The 22,694-nt window shown below is 42.9% G+C and overlaps 1 pseudogene; it reads right to left on the bottom strand.

Annotated features, from left to right (window-relative positions):
* Positions 1-12,445: 12,445 nt before the first annotated feature.
* LOC148029578 (putative CoA ligase CCL7 pseudogene) lies at positions 12,446-14,363 on the bottom strand (annotated as a pseudogene).
* Between the last annotated feature and the right edge of the window lie 8,331 nt (positions 14,364-22,694).

Below are 22,694 nucleotides of genomic sequence, written 5' to 3'. Positions count from 1 at the left end.
GCCGTGCTGCTGCCGCCATCGAACGCAGCTGTCGCCAGCCCCGCCGACCATTCTGCCGCCTGTCCACCGTCCAGATTCGAGCCGCCGACACGTCGTCCACGACACCTCCTTTCCCCACGTGGAGTTGAAGAAAAAGAAGCTCCTTTGGAAGCTTCTTAGAAGCTTCCATAGGGGGGGCCTCCCTAGACCCCCTTCCCACGACCCAAAATCTCCTATCCTTTGTCACCCATTTTAGGGGAAATTTTCCCACCATTTGGCCAAAAGGCCTTTCCCACAGTATCTCCTCGAAGATCCGTTAAAGACCGGGATTTCCAAAGAAGTAGAGACGGCGGAGCCTCAAAGACCACCGCAAGATCCATCGAGTGATCTCCGCAAGAAGGGTTAAGCCGCAAGCCGTCCAATTACCGCGCCGATTCGAATTCGTGGAGAGTCCTAAGCTTTTGTCGCAAGCTCTATCCCGAAGAGGAACCCAACCGCATACAAGCACAAAGGCAGATCGGGAGTCGAATTTACGACTACGATGGCTCCTAAAAGATCCCAGGAGGCAACCGCGGGAGGTTCAACTCCAAACGTGCAAGTGGACATCACCCCGACACCACAAGTCCAGGTTCTTCCGTGTTAAATTCCGCATAAGAAATGATTAGGCGCGCTTAGGAAGGGAAATTCAAGTTACGTTTAAATTAAAAGCATTGAAAGAAATGCATCTTTTTGAGCATTATGAAAGATTGAACAGTTAGGGAATTAGATGCATGTAGATGGTATTTTTAAAGGTAAGAATCTAATCCTAAGCAAGGAAACGGAATTTATATGTGCATTATTTGTCATCCTAGATATGGTAGAATAAGCGTATGCTGCACATTAGGTAACATACCTCTCATAATGATTTTATAGGGAAAGGCTAGCACCATAAGGTTTCATTCGGAAAGAATTAATAGGGTACTAAAGTGAACTTATAACTTGCAAAATAGTTATAAGATGGAATAGAATAACACTAATTTCGCTTGAGTATCATCAACGACTTAGTGGCTAGGAGAATGTTAGGAATTGCGTAGTCGTCATGGGAAAAAGGTCAATCATTAAGAGCCGTAATTAGGTGTAAATGCATAAAATGAAAAAGGGTAAACAACAAGGTTGTAGGTACGACTATTGATGTAAGACCTAGAAGGTCCTAGGAAAAGCTGTAGCTAGATTATCGTGCACCAAGGAAAGATTGCATGGTTCGCCAATGCATAAGTTTCGAAAGCATAGACTACAAAGTAGTAGGCATGATTAATTGGTAAACCCTAGGGAGACTTAGGAAAGTTAGCGTACAGATTAGTAAGTAATTTTACCTTACCAAGGAAACAGCAATCAATCGCATGTTTACGCGAATTGGATCCCGTTAGATTTGGTTTATCACCCTAGAAGGATCATTCTTGTCGCAGAACAAGCCTAATTGAATTGACTAGGTAATATAAACATCAAGGATTCGTATAAACATGACTGAGTCAATATGATAGGAATCCTAAGAGATAACTAGGATTTAGTGCAAGGATAATTCGACCCCGCTTAAGACAAAAAAAAACTGTGAGTCTAAGGATCTTACACGCATTCACAAAATGTCGAAGCGATTGGTTGTTTATTCATGAAATGATCTAAGGTTTTATCCTAAGGATCATGATGGAACTCCGACGGAGTTGCATATTCTAGAATCATGAGCCAAACCTAATTAGAAATGACTTGGAGGATACCCCAAAATCCCGTTACTCAGCTAGGGTTAAAATCCGTGATCGGAACGCTAAGAAATGGATAGAAGGATTCCGTGAAAAAGATGCAATACTTGTGCACAAAGCTGCAGTATTGTATAGATTTGGGATTTGTCCGCAAAGAGTCTTGTCATCTCTCGAAATGAGATTAGCAAGTTATTGAAAGAATTTAACTTACAAGAGGATGAGTAATCATCCTGTTAACTCACTTTCCTTGGAAAAGTAATTGCCAAGGGAAAGGAAGATTAGGCGTTGCCTTGAAGCAAATGACCGACAATAAACTAAGGCGACATGGTCGCTGGATCCTGCCACAACAAACCTAATGTATTGGAAGGGTATGACCCTGACCCTAAGAATGATAGGAATCTTGCCAAGTTGCAATTGATTCTGGATCGAATGCAGGTTGCATTCGGAGGAAAAGGAGTTACTCCTTGACAGTTTGCCAGCCAAACGGCCATTGGAATTTGATTGTGTTTGTAAAAGTTAGAAAGGACTATTTGCATTGTTTGCTCAATGAACTAAAGGATGAAAATATATCTAAAGCTTCAGGTTGGTGCCTGAGAGGCAGCTTCAGTTACCCCCGACTGCCTGCCTGACCCTAACCAAGGGGGTTGTGAACCGCGCCGGGAACGTGGACCGAACCCGCCGTGAGAGGTCTCTCCGTTGAGTTCTGCTTGGAGCAGGAGGACGCTTGGGTGCCAGGGGGGGCTCTGGCTGTAAATCCCTCGCCTTCCGGGTCCTGCACAAGAGACTAACGTGACTCGGGATTGGATCTCGAGGCCCGCATACTAGTCTACGGGCGGAAACTTGGGATAGTAATCACAGGAAGGATTACTGGATAGCCTTCGGGCGGATTATGAATACGCCTACGGGCGGGAACTCCTTGTATTTCAAAGATAAAAGGATATAATGATAATAAAGGAGTTGTTTGACATTGTTTTCTTTATGTCCTGTGATAAGATTACGTGAAGGAACCAGTGCTTAACAGGGTTAATCAAGGAAGCTGTTTGTATGTGTCAAACTAATGTGGTAGGTAATTACATAATTAAAACAAACCGAGGAAAGTGCGGAGGATGGACCATGGGTCCGTCCTACGGATGGGTGGTCCCGGTTAGCCGGGAACTTTTCTCAAGATCTTCGATGGTCAGAGGATGATCGTCATCACCAAAACAAGCAGGGAGAACAATGACTTGGAAGTACCGATTACCCGATTCAGGCTGTTTTAGGGGAACGGAATGGGACTATGCCTTTTGGCAGAGAGGTCGGGCCTTGCATCCCTCTCGTTTCCTATTCTCCTTGAACCAAGTGCAGCATGAATTCGCTTCAGACCGGGCGTTCTGCGTAAAGTAGTTCGATCAGGTCTGACGCTAGTCGCTGTTAGCAAACGACCAAACAATTCCGTTCGATCCTAAGTGGAAAGCGCCCAGGACACTTCCGTTACGGGGCAGACGCGGAAAGTCCTAGATTACAAAACCCGCAACATTCCATGGGAGTGCCGCGTGGAGTCTTCTAGACACCCTTTCCGATGGACTGCTAAGACGTGTCCTAGAGGATGTTAGTGGACACGTTACAAGTACGCTTTAGTGAAATTCATGGAAAGAATGTTTTAAGCACCATTCACGATGCTGATCTTTCTTTTGTCTGAGCACATAGCCATACACGATTTGCATTAAGCATAATAATTTAAAGGTATCAAAAAAACCTCCTGGATGCATGGCACCTGTCTTCCTTAGGTTGTGACCAACGATGAGCATGAGAGGATGTCCTAAGCTATAGGTTAGCCATTGGGTCCTAATGGGGAAATTATAGTGAGGAATGGTACATCCTAGAACGTAAAATATTGGTACCTTGAGAGGAGTTTGTGTTCTCTTGTGTTATATGTTTAGCAGCGCATCAAAGGGCCAATCCCTGAGATGTAGAAGAGCTGCAGTTAGGCTCTGACTATTGGTCGGTGGAGTGCCTCCATATGTGTGTGATCGTGGCATTGCCAATGTATAAGGCTTATCCCTTTGAGGAGTTTTCGGGAAATGTTGGACTATAAACTATAAACGCAAGAATTAATCTTTAGGGAAGTTTGTCCTTTAGCATTAGATTGACGCTCCTGGTCCGCGAGGCCGTGAGGGTGTTTGTGTGTAATGAGTATGAGGTCTGGCTAGTGCTATAGCCAGTGCTGGCCCATTTTAGGTCCCATCAGTGGTGTGTCTACCAGGAGCCACTTATAAGTGGTGGTTTTCGAATCTAGGGTTTCTAGGGACCAAAAGAAAGTTGGATTATGTCCTCTAACAAGGACCGTCAAGCCGAAATCCAAAAAGCAGAATGTGCTGAGAGGGCTAGATGGCAGTTGGAGAGCGTAAGCCGTTATTCTCCTGTAAGGAGTAGCCCAGTACGTATAAGAAGCAGTGTTCTTAGTCACCCAACTGCTCCACATATTCCGTTAGGTGCGGGAGGAAGCGTAAGTTCTTCCTCTCCTCCACCAAGTCTACCCACTTCAAGTGGGGGGGTGAAGGCATCCGTTCAAGCTCCTGTTGTTAATCCGATTGTCGCCATGGCACAGCCTATTGCGATTCCTGTAGGGACGCTATATCGGCAAGGTGTTGATGATATCTATCACCTATGTGTGATGCCTGACGAGGTTTCTTTTATCCTAGAAGATTGCCATGACTCTGCATGTGAAGGGCACTTTGCAGGACTGTTGACAGCGCAGAAAGCTTTACGAGCTGGATATTGGTGGCCGTCCATCTTTCAAGAATCCTTTGAGTATGTTAAGAGATGTGATACCTATCAAAGACATGACAACATAGAGATTAGGAAACGCCCACTTAGGCCTATCATGGCTATCCTTCCATTGGAGAAGTGGAGCATTGATTTTGTGGGTCCTATCACCCCGTCGTCTACTACAGAGAAGAGGTATATTATAGTAGCCACTGATTATTTTACAAAATGGTCAGAAGCATGGACAACGAGGCAGGACAATGCAAAAGAGACTGCAAGTTTCCTTTTAGAGCAGATTATCTGTCGTTTTGGTCCCCCGAAAGAATTAGTATCGGACTGTGAAATCCATTTTTTGAATAAAGTGATCAAAAGCTTGACTGAAGCTTGGCAAATCAAGCACAATAAAACGACTCCTTATAATCCGCAAGCAAATGGGCAGGTGGAAAGTACTAATAAGCAGCTTGTGGGTATCTTATCTAAGATAGTCTCTGAGAAGAAACGAGACTGGGACAGGAAGCTGTATGTGGCAGTATGGGCATACAATACCACGTTCAAGAAAGCTACCGGCCATACTCCATTTAAATTGGTTTATGGGGAAGAGTGTGTGTTACCCCTTGAAATTGAGTTGCTAACCATACGGTTTGCAATTAACCATTCTCTGGGAGATGAGGATTCCCTTTTTGAACGTTTCACGACCATAGCCCACCTGGATAAGCTAAAGTTGCAGAGCTTACTACACCAAGAGGTAGCTGAACGTCGGATGAAGCAGTTGCATGACCTTAGAGAGAAGAAGTATACCTTTAAAAAAGGGCAATTAGTTCTATATTATGATGCACATAGGGATCTATTTCCAGGGAAGCTAGAACCTAAATGGGATGGCTCCTTGTCAGGTTAGGGAAAAATAGGTCTACGGCCCTATTAGCTGATCTACAGGGAGTAGAGTTTAAAAATAAGGTTAATCTTAATAAGATTAAACCTTATTATTTCTAAGTATGCTAATACAAAGAAAATGCATTGCGGGTCCACGCCGGGGATGATTTGAGACCTGGAAAAGAGCTTAAAAGCTGGTTGATGGGGCGGTTAATTTCTTATTTGGAGCACCCATATCTGGAGCAGAGATACCATTAGGGGAAACTTATCTGGTGGAGCAAAGGATACAAAGTGATTGAGTAAGAAGACGGAACCTTTGTGTGGGAGATTAAAGTCTTCTGCCATCACTGCTTACGACTGTTGACAAGCATCCCTGTTGAGTTCAATGAAGAAGGTGGGATGGAGCCGTCAGTTCATCCTCTAAACATGCTAAACTTTCATTATCATAACTACGAATAGAGAAGTTCATGATGGCAGGCTGTGTAAACCCATGGTGGATGTATACATTATATTTTGACGGAGCGTCCAGGGGCCCTAATAAAAAAGGGAGTATTGGAGTAGTAATCCGAGATCCCCGATGTAGAGTTACGATGAAATTAGCTGCTTATCTCGGGGTAGGATTCACTAACAATATGGTGGAGTATAAAGCCTTGATTATAGGACTGCATATTGCCAAGCAAGGTGGTATTCATCGGTTTTTAGTAAAAGGGGATTCCCAGTTGATCCTGAATCAACTAGATGGGACATACAGAGTGCGGAATCCCATTCTCTGTATGTATCATTGGACTGCGATGACCCTATTTGAGGAGTTTGAGAGAGTGTCTTTTCAGCTGATTCCACATTACTGGAATCAATTTGTGGATTCACTGGAAAATCTTGCTTATGAGGAATACCTCTTCTTCAATTGTGGTCCTAGTTTGGATATTGTTATCAATGATGAAACAGGACCCGGTCGCTTGTGGGGAATGTTATCAGAGCATGCAATATATGGCAGAAGATGGTTGATATGGGTGATGCAAATAGTAGCCGAGACCAATCTACTGTTATTATCCTAGACAACCCATAGGCTGATTAGACAACATGTTATGCGTATGCCTCTTGCTATATATGCAGGAGGGATGGGTCATAACCTTATGCATTTAGTTTAGGGCTGCAAGCATGTTTTTCCTCCTTGGGAAGGAGCCTATTATTGTATATCTATACTATTTCGGGGAGGGATGTGTAGGTGCTATTCTATTTTATTTCATTAGGCCAAGAGGGCCGATCAAGTTTTGTAGTGAAGTGCTTTATTTCATTAGGCCAAGTGGGCCAGTTGTCTGTTTAGTGCAGGTGCAGTTAATGGTTTCTTGTTTTAGTTTTGTGCTAGACAGGTTCGAAGAAGAGCTTGGAAGGAGCCTTTGTTGCGTGGAAGCTTCTCGTGGCCCTATCCAGGTGATATCTCTCCTTTATGAGTACGGTGTTCTTCTGCTATATGTGTTTGTGTACTTGTAGGGGATTTTCTTATCTTATTGGGGACCGGCGTCCAAGGCATGACGTCCCAGGTTTAGGTTCATATGTTTGAGGGAGGTCTGAGTAGTCGTTGCCTCCTGTAAAGACATTGCCCGACACCAAAAGACCTGTTTTAGATGGAAGTCCTAGTAACCCTATTCTGCTAGCCTGCTAGGTGGCTGTTCTAGGAGTTCTTGTTAGTTGTGAGGCAGTTAGAGAAGCTTGTCAGAAGAAAAATAATGATGATAGAGGAAAGAAACCTTGAATATCTTAAAGACAATAAAAATATACAGAGGTGTGTAAAAAGGGGTTCTAACCCCTATAAAAATAGAAAAGAAAAGAAAGGAAAAGTTATGAGCAGTTGATCATCGCCTTGCGAAGGCCTGATAGGTTCCTGGGGACAAGTCCAACCCAGGGCCGATGCCTTGTCTTCCTAGGGGTGGCATCTTGCTAGAAAAGAAAGAAATAAGGAAGGTTGGAGAGAAAATAAAAGTGAGCGTAAAAAAAGGATTAAGTGTTGCCTTGCGAGGGCTTGGTAGGTTCTTGGGTACCGAGACAAGACTTGAGGCCGATGCCCTGTTCTCCTTGGGTCACTACGCTCAGCTCCCTCCTTTTTACATGCCCAAGTATGTCAATAAAATAAAACCTAAAAGAAGAAATGTGCTAAAAGAAAATACTTCTTGATCAGGCTATAGGAGTCCTCGCCTAGTAGGAGCTCCTGGTTGTGTTGTCCTTAGTTAGGTTGGTAGTTCAGACCACCACTTAGGGAAACTTCTTTGATAGTTCTTTTTAGTTTGGCCATGTTGGAGCAGTTGGTTAATGACTAGCTTCAGACCTTCTATCAAATTATGCTAGGCCTACTCCTTGTGGATGTCATGCCTTGGTTTTGTCAGGGGGTAGGGTGAGCATTGTGATGTGTTTAAGTGTATCTATTTTGTATCAGCTTGATGCTTCCTTTGGTTGTTTTATGCAGATTTGTTGTGGGATTCCACGGGCTGAGTCGCCCTATCCCGTGGTCGCCAATGAGAGCGGAGTTTTGATGGCAAGAAGTGCTTAAAAATAGCTAAAAATTACGAATATCAAGGGAAAAATATTCAACGTTGAAGGCGGCGGCTCCAGCTAAGACGATTTTAAGCGTCAAGTACTTTAAAGGCACCCAAGTGACACTTGTTGATTTTTGATAATTTTTCAGATTTTCGTGCAGGTTGTATAGAGTTGCCAGCGAATGCAAGATGTCAAGCCGGATGCCAAGGATTTTTCAGAGCTCGATTTGGAGCCCGGACGGGGAAATGGCCACAAAATGGGCAAGATATGAAAAGGTGGACATTTGAGAGGGCCAAAAGGGGTGCCCTTTGGGACATTTTAACCCCCCCTTCAAATTTTTTATCAAGACGCATAAAAAACGTGGAGAGAGAATGAGGCATGAAGGCGCCATCTTCACGCCATTTTTTTTTACGCCCTCTCATGATGGAGATGGAGTATGCAAGCTGAAAGCAACCCATACAATCGATCATGGGGCTGATCTTCTCCTTTCTTGCTAGTCTTATCGCCTGTCTTCGCCCGTGAAATGGCTGTGGGAATGAAGAGATGGAAATCTAGTCTTTCTCTCTCCTCCCTCTCTCTCCCTTACGGGGCTGTTCTTGTGTGGAAGAAGACAATGAAGAATGATGAAGGAAAGCTTGTCCGGATGAGACCGGATTGCTTCCGGATGGATGAAGACATGAAGAATGTTGTTCTTGAAGATGCTGAGCATTAAATGCATGCTAGAAATCAGTCCCGTAATCAAGACCAAGAAACCGAGACCTAAAAATAAGTGGTAATGTTATTTTTATAGAGAAAAATGATCTTTTTATGCTATTTGCTTTATGAAACCTTGTTCATATGGGATGAAAGTTCATTATGATATTGTTTGCCATGAGTTTCAATTGTTTGCAGCCTGGAAAAAAAAAAATATAAGGCTACATGGCCGGAACTAGTATTAAAATACATTAAAAACACGCGTTTTAAGGGTAAATTTGGGGTTTTTGCTATATAAATGAGAAATATGATATGTCACACCAACTAAATCTAAGTTTTTACTGTCAATGAACCTAAGGGCCATAGCCCACAATCAATTTTTATTTTCAATCATTATTTATTAAAGAAAAATAGGAAAAATACCTAAAAATAGAAAAAATAGATTTAAAAATAGGAAAAAATAGAAAATAGGCTGAGGAAAATTAGGAAAAATTATATCTATGTTTGTGCAATGTATAACGATGGCAAAGCACGAGGTTGGCCTCAGTTGGTCCCCGTTTCTATGTTTTTTGTGTATTTATCGTTCTTATAAAAGGAAAAAATGCATAGAAACCCTATCTAACTGGTCAAGGATACAAAATGCTAAGAGTTAGATGAAGAGGGCCTGAAATATTGAAAGATAAAGAAAAGATTTGATTTATGCATTGCACTTGGCATATAGGAAATGGTTTGAATAAAGAGGATGGTAGCATGAGCATATGGCTCGGTGCCTCCTTTCAACGCAGCACGCGTTAGTGAAATTCATGGAAAGAATGCTTTATGCACCATTCACGATGCTGATCTTTCTTTTGTATGAGCACATAGCCATACACGATTTGCATTAAGCATAATAATTTAAAGGTATCAGAAAAACCTCCTAGATGCATGGCACTTGTCTTTCTTAGGTTGTGACCAATGATGAGCATGAGAGGATGTCCTAAGCCATAGGTTAGCCATTGGATCCTAAGGGGAAATTGTAGTGAGGAATGGTACATCCTGGAATGTAAAATATTGGTACCTTGAGAGGAATTGGTGTTCGTTTGTGTTATATGTTTAGCAGCGCATCAAAGGGCCAATCCCTGAGATGTAGGAGAGCTGCAGTGGGGCTCTGACTATTAGTCGGTGGAGTGCCTCCATATGTATGTGATCATGGCATTGCCAATGTATAAGGGTTATCCCTTTGAGGAGTTTTAGGGAAATGTTGGACTATAAACTATAAACGTAGGAATTACGCTTTAGGGCAGTTTGTCCTTTAGCATTAGATTGACGCTCCTGGTCCGTGAAGCCGTGAGGGTGTTTGTGTCTCATGAGCATGAGGTCTAGCTAGTGCTATAGCTAGTGCCAGCCCATTTTAGGTCCCATCATAAGCATTACACTGACATGATTGCCGAAAATATAGATAAATAGCAATTGATGTTAATTTCCTTAAAAAACAACACAATCTGATAGGGAGTTGACGCCCTAAAGAGGGTGGCCCATCAAGATCTAGTTGTAAATGGTGTGGCAACTAGCACTACCCTCGAAATTGTCCAAACGTCAAATGTAATATTTGTGGAAAGTCTGACCATTTGGCTGGCACCTATTGGAGTAATATTAGTTCTCTCCAACAAGTTAGTAGACAGTCAAGTCCTATTAACCATCACGTGCAAGGGAATAATCTTTAGCAAGATGATGGGCCGAACTATAATATCCCAAAGGCGTAGGCACGAGCGAACTACCCAATAAAAGATAATGGAATTATTCTTTGGATAAAAGTAAAATTTTTAATTATTTTCCCTCTCCTCCAACCGACTGTCGAGTTGGATGAAGAGAGGATTAGTATGGTGGGCAAGCTCCTTGCTGGAGCTTGCCAAAGCTGGTGCTCATGCGCCTCGCCACGTAGGGGAGGGAGGATTCCCCTCCCCTTACCTATTTAACTGGGGGGATGCAAGTGGGAGGAGGAGGACGAAAAGGCTCTATGCAGGGAGTGAAGCTCTATGATGCCATAAAGTTTGAGGAAGGAGGAGTTGTTAATTTGAGTGGTTGCTGCCAGGTAGAGCGCCGCCTCTCTCTCTTCCTTTCGATGAGGAGTACGCCGTCTACCGCCACGTTTCCCATTCGACTATAGGCCGCCAGCTGGCCACGAAGCCCGTCGGCTATAGCTTCTTTGCCCCCCCCCCACACATGGCTTTCTAGCAAGCCTTGGAAACTTTCAAGGTTGTGCTACCTTAGGCCCCCTTCTTGTGGGCCTTTGGACTACCCCCTCCCTCCAATTTTGTTTCCTAAGGGCTTTGAGCCATTGTCCTATAGCCTTTAAGGCCACCTTTTTTTCCCCTTAAAATTCCCCTCCTTAAGGCTTTATAAAGCCCCCTTTCCCCCCCCAAAAAAAACTTTGACCTTAAAGGTCCCTTGCCACCCCATGTTCATAAATCTCTCTAAGGGCTCCCTTAGGTTTTTTTTCCCCTCCCAAAAGGTTTATCCTTTAAAGGCTACTTTTTCCCCCCCTTGGAATTTCCCCCTTAGGGCTTTTTAGGCCCTTTCTATACCCTCTTGTTTACACCCTTAAAAATTCTTCTGTAAGACTCCCTTAGGGCCTTTTCCCCCATTAAAGGTTACCCCAAAGGGCCTTTTCTTTCCCCATGTTTTAAAACCCCCTTAGGCCTTTCATGTCTTTTTTTCTTTTCCCTCCTAGCTGAGGTTTGTAAGGGATTGTCAAAACAACCCCTATTCCCCCCCCCCCCCCCCCCCCCCCCCCCCCCCGAGAATTTCAAAAGCCTTCATGTGCCCTTATATATAACACCCCATCCACGAAATTTCCTCCCTAAGGACCCTTATAATCCCTTTTGTTTTACACCTTTTATTCCCTGTTCATGCGAGTCTTTACAAGGCAATTAAGCCTTTCCCATGGCTTTAATGGATCTTTTTCGCGAAAGATTTTGAAACACACACTTTTGAAATCCCTACTTCAAGGAGAAAGCCTTCTAAAACTACTTTCGACGGACGGTGCAAGTTATTGAAAAAGGGAGCCACGGTGGAATTTCAAAAAGGAGTTGTAAAGCTGCATCCATGACGGAAAGACGGTATTGCAATGCCTCCTAAGAAAGCCCAAGGCACAGCCACAAGAGGATCGTCTCCTAGCATCCACGTGGATATCTCACCCCAAGTCCAGGTTTTCCTTCATCATTTTTATTTGGTATTGTTATAACTCAATCGTGCAAAGGATAATTGTTGGAAATAGGATGCAATTTGTTGTGTTAAATAAATTAGCTCACGATGGAGGAATTTAGTCATTAATATTTTCAATAAAACAAGCAAGATAAAGGCCACATAAGTGCATTTCTAGTAAATAGTTTTATGCAGTGCAATGAATTAAAATTAGATTAATGTCCATTGTTATAGAACAGAATTAAAATAGTATACCTCATTTAAACATGGAAGTATAAATTGCATATCGCATTATTAACCCATATCCCCTTCGCAAGTTGAATCATCATGGAAAGTGCTAGGAATCCTTAGGAAAGTGCAAGGCATGAAATAATTCTTACGATGCATAACACTAGACAATTATTGTTTGTCAACTGCATAAATTATTAGGTAAAAGGTTGGTTGTTTAGCATGAATTTTTAGGAAGATTAGTTGGAATCAACCTGGCCTATGCCTGACCTTAAAAATGATAAGTTAGGGTTTAAAAATCAATTTACGCATAGACAACGAGTCATCTTTTTATGGAATGATAACGCAACTATCTTCAAGAGTTAAACAAATTGGCATAAATCTAAAACACCTAAACCGCGGAGTACTCGTTAGAATGAGTTAAATTCCAAGAAATTCACTAGGATCTTAATATGTTGTCGTAGAGTTTGTGTAAGAGGTGTTGAACACAGGGTTCAAGATTCAACAAGGAAAGAGGCTAACAAGAAGAACTCAAATTTTTGGTCCCAAAGATCACTATATTGCTTGTCAAAATCGTAGAGTTTGTGTAAGAGCTTGGTAACCAAAGATCCTTCTATTTTATTTCTATCTCCACTCTTCTTTCCGTGTTAATAGAGATTAGGGTGATCTGTAAGCAAGCTGGACAGAATGGTTCTCCTTCTATAAGCTCAGATTCATCCTCATCAACAACTGCAGCTGATTGTATTTGTCTAAATCCTTCAGCTATGTGTTGGAGAGGAAATTCAGAACTTCTCTTCAGCCCAGGAAAGCTACCATCTTTGAGCTTTGGAGAGAGTTAGGGGATATCCTCTTCATCAATGTATATTCCAATTACTGTGAACTTAATAAACTTCTCATTGATCTTAAAGCCTCTAGCTCCTGAAGAAAAAAAAACATCCCATCCATAAGATGAATTCCTGTTCCTCCGAGTACCAATAGAAAACTCAAGGCCTGATTGCGAGTTGCAATATCTATAGTTCCATGTATGAACTCCACAAGGAAGTCAATGTCATAACTCTCTGCCACCGATCCATTCTCCTGTGTCAAACTCCTGGCTATTCTTTCAAGAATCTCCAATGTAAGCTGTTGAACATAAAACACCCCGGTACTCAAAGTTGATGTGCCTCCAATGTGTGCACCAACGAGCATTTCATCATTGCAAATGATAGGTAGCTTGAATAAATTGCCAAGGATATCAAATAGAGATTTGACCAAGTTTCTCCCTTCAATGCTATTCTTTGAGATCAGAAATTCGAGCACTGCACTCAGGGAGCTGATAACAGTAAATGCATTCTCCTGGTTGACCTGTGGTTCTTGCTTAAGATCTGGTTGTCCTAGTTGTATCAGATGACAGAGGCGTAGACGATGATAATGGCGCTGGTGGAGGGCTGCATCCGTTTATGGGTCAGCTTTTTTTTTTTTCCTCCTCCTCGCTTTCCTTTATCACATCGGCTTCCTCCCAGATACTCAGGATTCCCTGCTTTGTTGCATCAATCGAGGGCCACAAAGATATTCTTAGATTAGGATTGTAATAAAGTAGTGCACCGGCCTTCCTTAATCCTTTGTATAGTATCTGCAGCCTTCCTGCCCTTCTCGACTCAATGTTCCACAGTTGATTCAACCTCCTCCAATTATCGATGAAGACGCACCAAGGAAAGGTTTGAGATTCGATAAGATTCAATCGTTTCCAGCATCTGAAGGAAATCAAACTTGGGCATAGTGATGATGGAATTGCCCCTCTGAAGCTGACCAAACACAATTACTGACAAGACATACACATGGAACATGGGGATGATACACAAAAAGGAAAGATCCCTCTCATCATGCAAATCCGCATCCGTGTTGATCATCAAAGCTGCAGCAATAAAGTTGCGATGAGACAGGACAACACCTTTGCTAGCCTCGGTTGTGCCAGAGGAGTAGAGTAACGCAGCACAGTCGGTTTGCTTGATGTTAATTGCGGGGACATGGTATGAGACAACTACCCGGACAACATCTGTGAGCAATTTGACTTGTGGTTGAGCATCAACATGGTGTTTCTCCTCATTGATGAGGATGATGGGCCAGCCAGACTCTGTGACCTTGTGAAGGAGCTCTGGGATGGTGACGATGAGCTTGGCCTTCGAGTCGAGGATCTGCTTGAGCATCTCGGCGGGGGTGTTGATGGGGTTAACGGTGGTGGCGATGATGCCGAGGGTGATGATGGCGAAGAAGGCGACAGGGAAGTCGATGGAATTGGGGGAGAGGATGAGAACTACGTCCTGCTGCCGGATGCCGAGGAAGGAGAAATGTATGATGACATTGATATTTAGTTTCATCCATCAGACCATTGAATTTTTTTAAAAAAATGCTGAAAAATCATCCGACGCCTCCTCTCATCCAGAGACAGGCGTTGCAATTGCATGTGGCTCCAAAAATTTCCAGAGCCAAAGATAGGCTATGGTGGTCCAGGGAAAACAGGGCGTATCCAAGAATAGTGACTGTAGTCTTTGCGCCTCCGTAAATTTCCAAAATTTCCCATGTCAGATGGGCAGACCCCCCCACCCCCCCCAATCTCAACATAGCATTGGTAAGGCTATTTTGAGAATGCAAAGCTTTTTATCTTTCCCTCCAACTTTCAAAACAGGAAGCCTAACCCACCTCTTACACTTGTTCTAGACACTTGTCTCTTATCTCCCCAAGATTGTTTTGACAGAGAAAACAAAACCAATCTCCCTCCGGTATGCAGGATAGACCAGCACATTCTATGTGTTATGCTCCTGGGCATCCATCACAAAGAACATGATCCCCCCCCATCTCCACATTCAGCATGAGCTTCAAATGATGAACAACTAACCGCTTCGTTGCAGCATCCACAGCAAATTCCCGAGCCTTCCTTCGATTCCACGATATCCTGCACTTTTCTTGGAATTCATCATTGTAATTGACAACATAATATTACTCTTTGGCATTAGTTTTTCATATTTTTCTGTCACACACACAACATGCATACAAACTGAAACACACACAAACACAAACACACAAGTGGAGTATGTACATTGGATGCGGGTACTGAAAGGACGGGAAGATAATGCAGCAATCACACACAATGAAACACACGCGAAAAAAATAACACAGATGCACAACAAAAATGGAGGTGTTTACGGCTCGGATGCGCAGCAGCACGACAATGTGACCTAATCGTACGTATAGCTAAAACTGAAACTCCCATACCTTAAATACTTGCCCACACTCACTAAATGTAGGGATAGTGAAACATATTTGGGAAGTGAACTAGGGTTTGTCCCTAAAAATCTTACGAGATGGAACTTGGAACCCTAGGACTGACAACGTCAACCTAATGTAATCAGGAAGAGATTGTTTCGTGACTCCATTTGATGAGTAGAATAGTCTCCTAGTTCAATGAGACACTTGCGCAACAAGTGCGGAGTCATATGATCTTATGATTGGATCACAAGGGAATGACCAATTCTCGCAATAAGGTTGGCAGGTCCTTCCACAAATTTTCTTGCAAGAGGATGAATAATCATCCTAATTTAGTATCTTTCTTGAGTAAAGATAATTGCTTGGAGCAAAGGACAAACCAATAAATTGGTATAACATATGAACTTAAGCTATTGACCAAGTTGGGTTAATAGGGTATGCCCTAACCCAGGATATAGGGGATCTTGCTAAGTCGCAAGTCATCCCGCATCGCGTGCTGGACGCATTCGAAAGGAAGGACTCATTACTTAGTGGTTTGCCAACAAAAATGACCAATGGAAATGTTTGTGCTTGCTACAGATTTTAGAGCACTGTTTGGTTTTGTTTGATCAATGAATTAAAAGATAAATGGATATTTAATACTTCAGGTTGAAGGCCTGAAGGGAGAGGCAGTTTTAGTAACCCCCGACTGCATGCCTAACCCTAACCAAGGGGGTTGTTAACCGCGCCAGAAAGGTGGACCAAACCTGTCGCGAGAGGTCTCTCCATTGAGCGCTGCTTGGAGCAGGAGGATGCTTGGGTGCCAGGGGGGGCTTTGGCCGTAAATCCCTCGCCTTTCGGGCCCTGCACAAGAGGCTAACGTGACTTGGGATTAGATCTCGAGGCCCGCATACTAGTCTACAGGCGAAAACTTGGATTGGTAATCCTTGTGGATTGCTGGATAGCCTTCACACATATTGTGGATAAGCCTACAAGGTGGACTTTTTTGTATTTCAAAGATAAATATGATAACCTATTAATAAGGAACTTGTTTGACATTGTTTTTCTATGTCAAGTGATATGATTACGTAAAAGAACCAGTGCCTAACGGGCTAATTAAAGAAGCTGATTGATATATGTCCAACTAAGGTGTTAGGTAATTAAATAACTAAAACAACCCGAGGAAAGTGCAGAGGATGGGCCATAGTCGGTCCTACGGATGGGTGGTCTCGGTTGGTTGGAAACTTTTCTCAAATGACGATGGACAATAGGAAGATCGTCAAAGAACACGAACAACAAAAGCGTTGACCTAGAGTTATGATTGATCCCGATTTACATTGTTTTAGGGGAACAGAATGGGACTATGCCTTATGGCAAAGAGGTTGAGCCTTGCATCCCTCTCGTTTTCCATTCTCCTTGAACCAAGTGCAGCGTGAATCCGCTTCGAACCTGGCATTTCTGCGTAAAGTAGTTTGCTTGGGTCCGACGCTAGTTGCTGTTAGGAGATGACCAACAAGGAAAACCCTAATTGAGGTCGATCCTAAGTGGGAACGAGTAGAATAATTCTGCTACGTGGCAGACGCGGAAAGCCCTAGATCGCAAACCCCGTAGCATTCCATGGGAGTGCCGGGCGGAGCTTTCTAGACATCCTTTCCGATGGACTGCTAAGACGTGTCCAGAAGATACAAGTGGACACATTACAGTTGGTATCAGAGCCAACCAACAACGGAATTGTTTTTATGAAATCTTAATAAGATAAAGTAAAGCAAATGTTGTTGTTCAAACATTTCCTTACTTTCAATGCTGTCTTGCAAAATTAGGAAGCGTGGAACAAGTTCTTAGTATTTTGAGTCATGTTTATGACTGCAATGCATTCTCCGCATTATCGACAAAGGGTTGAGATGATGAACATCCTGGAGCAAATCTATAATCCATCACCTTTGTACATGGTACGAAGATGGACGGGTGCCTCAGGAATCTAATATATAGCCACCCACCGGTTTGCTTATCTACAAACCAACCTAAAAAGGATCAAGTGGTTGGAAGACCTGAAAGTCGTGAAGATGTTCATTTTTGTGGAAGCTCACGTAAACTCAACTTTACATATTCGAGGTCAAAGGGTTGAAATGAACTCATATGTATATGAGGAAGTAACCCGTGTAATCCCCACTAACAGGATTAAAGTGTTGGGGCGCCATGAGAAGAATGGGTTCCAAAGGAAAGGATACCCCGAACGTCCAATGACTTATCGATTCCTGAAGATCCATGACCTGAAACCATACTATTATACAATTCCTGTAGATAAATGTAATACAACGTTGTTCTCCCCAAACTAAATGTAACAGTTGGCTTATCATCACAAGAAATTTTGTATTCCAAGAGGGCTATGCCCATATAAATACAAATAAAACTTATTTTTATCAATGTTTGATTGTGCATGAGAATTTATAAAAAGTCAAGTAGTTATATTGCTTGCGTGATAGAAGAAATGGAGATGTAATATAAATCAATAATGATTATCGCGTAATAACATTAAGAAACCTTTATCCAAGCACAACCCCAGGTATAGGCTCCTAGTTCGCCTCCTACATCCAGTACTGTTGTAATCCAGGAGAAGAAGTTTCTTCTTCTCCTGGATCTTCAGGAATCGATAAGTCATTGGAAGTTGGGGGTATCCTGCCAATCAGGCTATGCTCGCCAAGCTGAAGCTCACCGGCAAAGCCAGGCTTTGGTGGAAGCAATGGTGCAGGGATCAAGGGATCGCGGAGGGATCTATTACCTGGGAGAAGCTGAAGAAAGCCGTGCAGGAAAGATACTTACCACCTACATATCACACACAGAAAATGAATGAGTTCTACGAGCTAAAACAGTTGGGGCTCACTCTTGACGCATACTACTCTAAATTCGTCTCACTTCTTAAGTATGCGCCACAGATGGACATGACACAGCAGGTGTCCAAATTTTGTGCCAGTTTAAATCCACCAGTAAATACCCGTCTCGAATCTATGCGTCCATCAGATCTTCAGGACGCACTCATTCAAGTTGCACCTATAATTCAGGAGATGTAGTCTAGACCAAGGGGTAACAAAACTTGGTCTTATAATGACCCGAACAGAGGCACATTCAGACCTCAAATGAAGAGATTTCAAGGTCATAATCAGGGACAAAGAAAGAAAGCAAGGACTAATAATGTCAACAACTTTGTTCCTACTCAAAGCAATGGCCGAAACCTCCGTTGTTTCCACTACAACGAGCCCGGTCATTTCAAGAGGCAATGTCCCAAACTTGGAGGAGGACATCGCCAAGTACCTTTCCAAGGAATGGGCTGTGGTCAAGGAGCCACTACCCGAGGCAGAGGAAGAACTATCTGCATTGCCAATAGGCAAATGTAAGAAGAAGAAGAAGAAGAAGATCCGACCATGGAAGCAAAGTTTGAAAGGGCGACCGTCCATGCCGCTCTACACAAGAAAGGCCCGAATCGCTAGTTCTCGGTGATTCAAACGCCGTCAAACTATCAAGGTAAAAGTTTCAAGACCTTGATTGATTGTGGCAGTACATATTCCTTTATCTCACCAGCATGTGCAAAAAGATTAGGAATAGCCACAATAGAAGCACCTACCTTGCTTGTGGAATTGGCAAATGGTCATGAGGTTACTTGTACTAGGCAAACTGTTAAGGTGGAATTCTTTCTGGGAGGAAAGAAGACTTCGGTTAAATTCAGAGTCATGAATTTAGGTATCCATAAGTGTCTACTCGGAATGGATTGGGCTTTAAGCCTAATGACGCCCACATTCATTGTGGAAAGGGCCAAGTTTCCTTTCGAAACTCTGAAAGGGAATTAGTCACAACTCAAGGTGAGCCTGGAGTGCCAAAAATTCAATTGACCAAAGCATCTCGGATCATAAAAGGAGTCAGAAAAGGATTACCTATCTTTTTAATTAAGCTCAACAAGTTAGATCAGAAGCAAGAGTCTAGTGAAGGACCTTCTTGGCTAAAGGAATACGCGGATGTATTCCCTGAAGAATTGACAGAACTCATGCCTCAAAGAGAAGTGGATCATGAGATTAAGCTAGTACCAGGAGCTGCGCCAATTGCAAAAGACCTTCTAGAATGTCTATACCAAAAGAAATTGACCTGAAGGAACAACTCAAGCAACTGCTAGATCAGGGCTACATCTGGCCTAGCAGTTCACCATGGGGAGCTCCAGTACTATTCCAGAAAAAGAAAGATGGGATACTTTGACTATGTATTGATTACCGAGGGTTGAATCAATCAACGGTCAAGAACAAGTACCCTATTACTAGAATAGATGAGCTTCTTGATCGTCTTTAGGGTGCAAAGATCTTCTCCAATATTGACCTCAGGTTAGGTTACTATCAAATAAGGATCAAGGAAGAAGATATCCCCAAGACGGCCTTCAATACAAGATATGGGCACTTTGAGTTCCTAGTTATGTCATTCAGGCTTATGAATGCACCTGCCACTTTCAACAGGTTAATGCAGGATATCTTTAGAATACAATATTAGTGAGTTTGGGAATCTCCCAATTTCCATTTTTTGAATACTAAAAAGGTGGCACCCGGATAACATGCCCATAAGTTTCTCAAAACCATATGATGTGTAACATGTCCGCAAGAATCTTCTAGGACACGTCTTGGCAGTCCATCGGAAAGGCTGTCTAGAGAACTCCGCCTGGCACTCCCATGGAATGTTACGGGTTTTGCAATCTAGGTCTTTCCGCGTCTGCCACGTAGCGGAAGTGTCCTGGCCGTTTCCCACTTAGGATCGACCGGAATTAAGGTTTTCCTGTTTGGTTATTAGCTAGCAGCATCTAGCGTCAGACCCGAGCGAACTACTTTACGCAGAAACGCCAGGTCCGAAGCGGATTCACGCTGCACTTGGTTCAAGGAGAATGGGAAACGAGAGGGATGCCATGCTCAACCTCTCTGCCATAAGGCATAGTCCCATTCCGTTCCCCTAAAACAGCGTGAATCGGGTAACAGGTAAATCTAAGTCATCCTTCTCGTTATTTGCTCGGCGATGATGATCATCCCTCTGTTCGTTGAAGATTTTTGAGAAAAGTTCCCGGCTGACCGGGACCACCCATCCATAGGACGGACCCACGGTCCATCCTCCGCACTTTCCTTGGTTTGTTTTAGTTATGTAATTACCTACCACATTAATTTGACATATAACAAACAGCTTCCTTGATTAACCCTGTTAAGCACTGGTTCCTTCACGTAATCTTATCACAGGACATAAAGAAAACAATGTCAAACAACTTCTTTATTATCATTTTATCCTTTTATCTTTGAAATACAAGGAGTTCCGCCCGTAGGCTTGATCATAATCCGCCCGAAGGCTATCCAGTAATCCACCAGGGATCACTAATCCAAGCTTCTGCCCGTAGACTAGTATGCGGGCCTCGAGATCCAATCCCGAGTCACGTTAGCCTCTTGTGCAGGGCCCGGAAGGCGAGGGATTTACGGCCAGAGCCCCCTCTGGCACCCAAGCGTCCTCCTGCTCCAAGTAGAACTCAACGGAGAGACCTCTCACGGCGGGTTTGGTCCACGTCCCCGGCGCGGTTAACAACCCCCTTGGTTAGGGTCAGGCAGGCAGTCGGGGGTAACTGAAGCTGCCTCTCCCTTCAGGCCTTCAACCTGAAGTATTTAGATATCGTTTCATCCTTTAGTTCATTGAGCAAACAATGCAAACAGTGCTTTCTAAACTGTTACAAGCACAATCAATTCCAGTGGTCGTTTTAGCTGGCAAACTGTTAAGGAGTGACTCCTTTTCTCCGAATGCAACCCGCATTCGATCCGGAATCAATTGCAACTTGGCAAGATTCCTATCGTCCTTGGGTTAGGGTCATACCCTGTCAATACTTTAGGTTTGGTTTATGGTAAATTCCGGCGACCATGTCGCTTTAGTTTATTGATTAATCATTTTCGTCCAAGCAAATGCCTAGCTTCCCTTAACTTGACAAAGTTTCCCTAATGAGGATAGAGTAAAAGGACGACTACCCTTTTCCCCTTGCGAGTTTAAACTGGCGCAAGAACCTGCCAACCTTAATCCACGGAATGGCAAAACTTCTTACGATTAAACCGCAAAGCTAAGTGACGTTGCAATTTATTGCACAAGTGTCGCCTCCATTCTAAGGGATCATTTCCCCTAATGAATGGCGTATTCAGGTCACGGAATTAACTTCAGACGAGAAGGAGGGTTTAGGGTGTCTTTTTACCCACCCATCCTTAATTTCACTAAATCGACAGCGTTTAGTCCAATCTCAAATCGAGTTTCATCATCTTGAACGCTTGGTCCTTAAGGTAGGAATCCTAGATTATTGTTTACATGAGCATCCAATTAGCTCAACATTTTGGGAATGTGGTTAGGACTATTGGCTTGAAGGTTTCGACTTAGCGACATTTGGAAAACTTGGCCGAATCCTTAACCTAGTTAGCGTTCGGGGTGTCTATCGTACCATATGATTCCTTTGTGGCTAGGTGATTTGGGTAATTCATTATGCTTGTCTCGCGACAAGGATGAATCCTTCCTAGAGACAATAAACTAGATCTAAAAGAGGAAAAATAGTTGCAACTACCACAATACATGTAAACATGTGATTCATCGCCTCTACGCATCACATGGTTCACAATGACTCTATCTTCCCTTGTATCGTAAAAATGCATGATAATCTGGGTACTAACTTTCCTAGGACCTACTAGGACTTACATCAAATAATCATGCCTACAACCTTGTTGTCTACACTTTAGAATCTCGTGCTTTGATAAACCATGCGACCTTTCCTAAATACGGCTCCTGATGAATGAAATTTCTGCATGATGACTATGCAACACGCAACTTTCCCCTAGCTACAATGTAGTTAATGAAGTTCATACCAAACTAAAGCTAGTGTTAACTTATTCCATGTTACATGCTACTTGCAAGTCCATAAGATCATTATCGTACTCTTCTATTTCTTTTCGGGTAATATCTTATGGGTGTTAACTTTTCCTCACGAATCATTACAAGGAAGATGTTGCCTAAAATGTGGCACACGCTTATTCCTACCATGTCTAGTAACCAAATGCACTTATCAACTTCATTTCTTTGCCCTAAGTAATATATGTTTAGACTCATTACTATGATAATGTTCCAAAATAGCAACATGCAGCTAGTCTTCTAAGGCGGACAACTCTCGAAATGCAACCGTTTCAATTTCATGACATGCATCAACCTTATCTAATGTTTAAAGAGATAATTTATCAAATGTATTTTTAACACTGCCACATGCATTAAAAATAAGCGTAAAATGCATTCTCCCTTATGAAATTAAGCGTGCCTAAACATTTCTTTATGCGAGAATAAACTCGAAAAAACCTGGACTTGTGGGCTCGGGGAGATATCCACTTGTATGCTCGGGGAAGAGACCTCCACATGTGCGCCTTGTGACTTTGGCTTTGGAGCCATCGTAGATGTAGAGGATTTGGGCTCCGGGGTTTATCCTTA

Source organism: Lygodium microphyllum, chromosome 11 (assembly GCF_053477565.2).
Source record: "Lygodium microphyllum isolate KBCC chromosome 11, Lygodium_microphyllum_v1.1.10, whole genome shotgun sequence".
Classification (NCBI taxonomy): Eukaryota; Viridiplantae; Streptophyta; class Polypodiopsida; order Schizaeales; family Lygodiaceae; genus Lygodium; species Lygodium microphyllum.
This window is presented reverse-complemented; position numbering and strand designations above follow the sequence as displayed.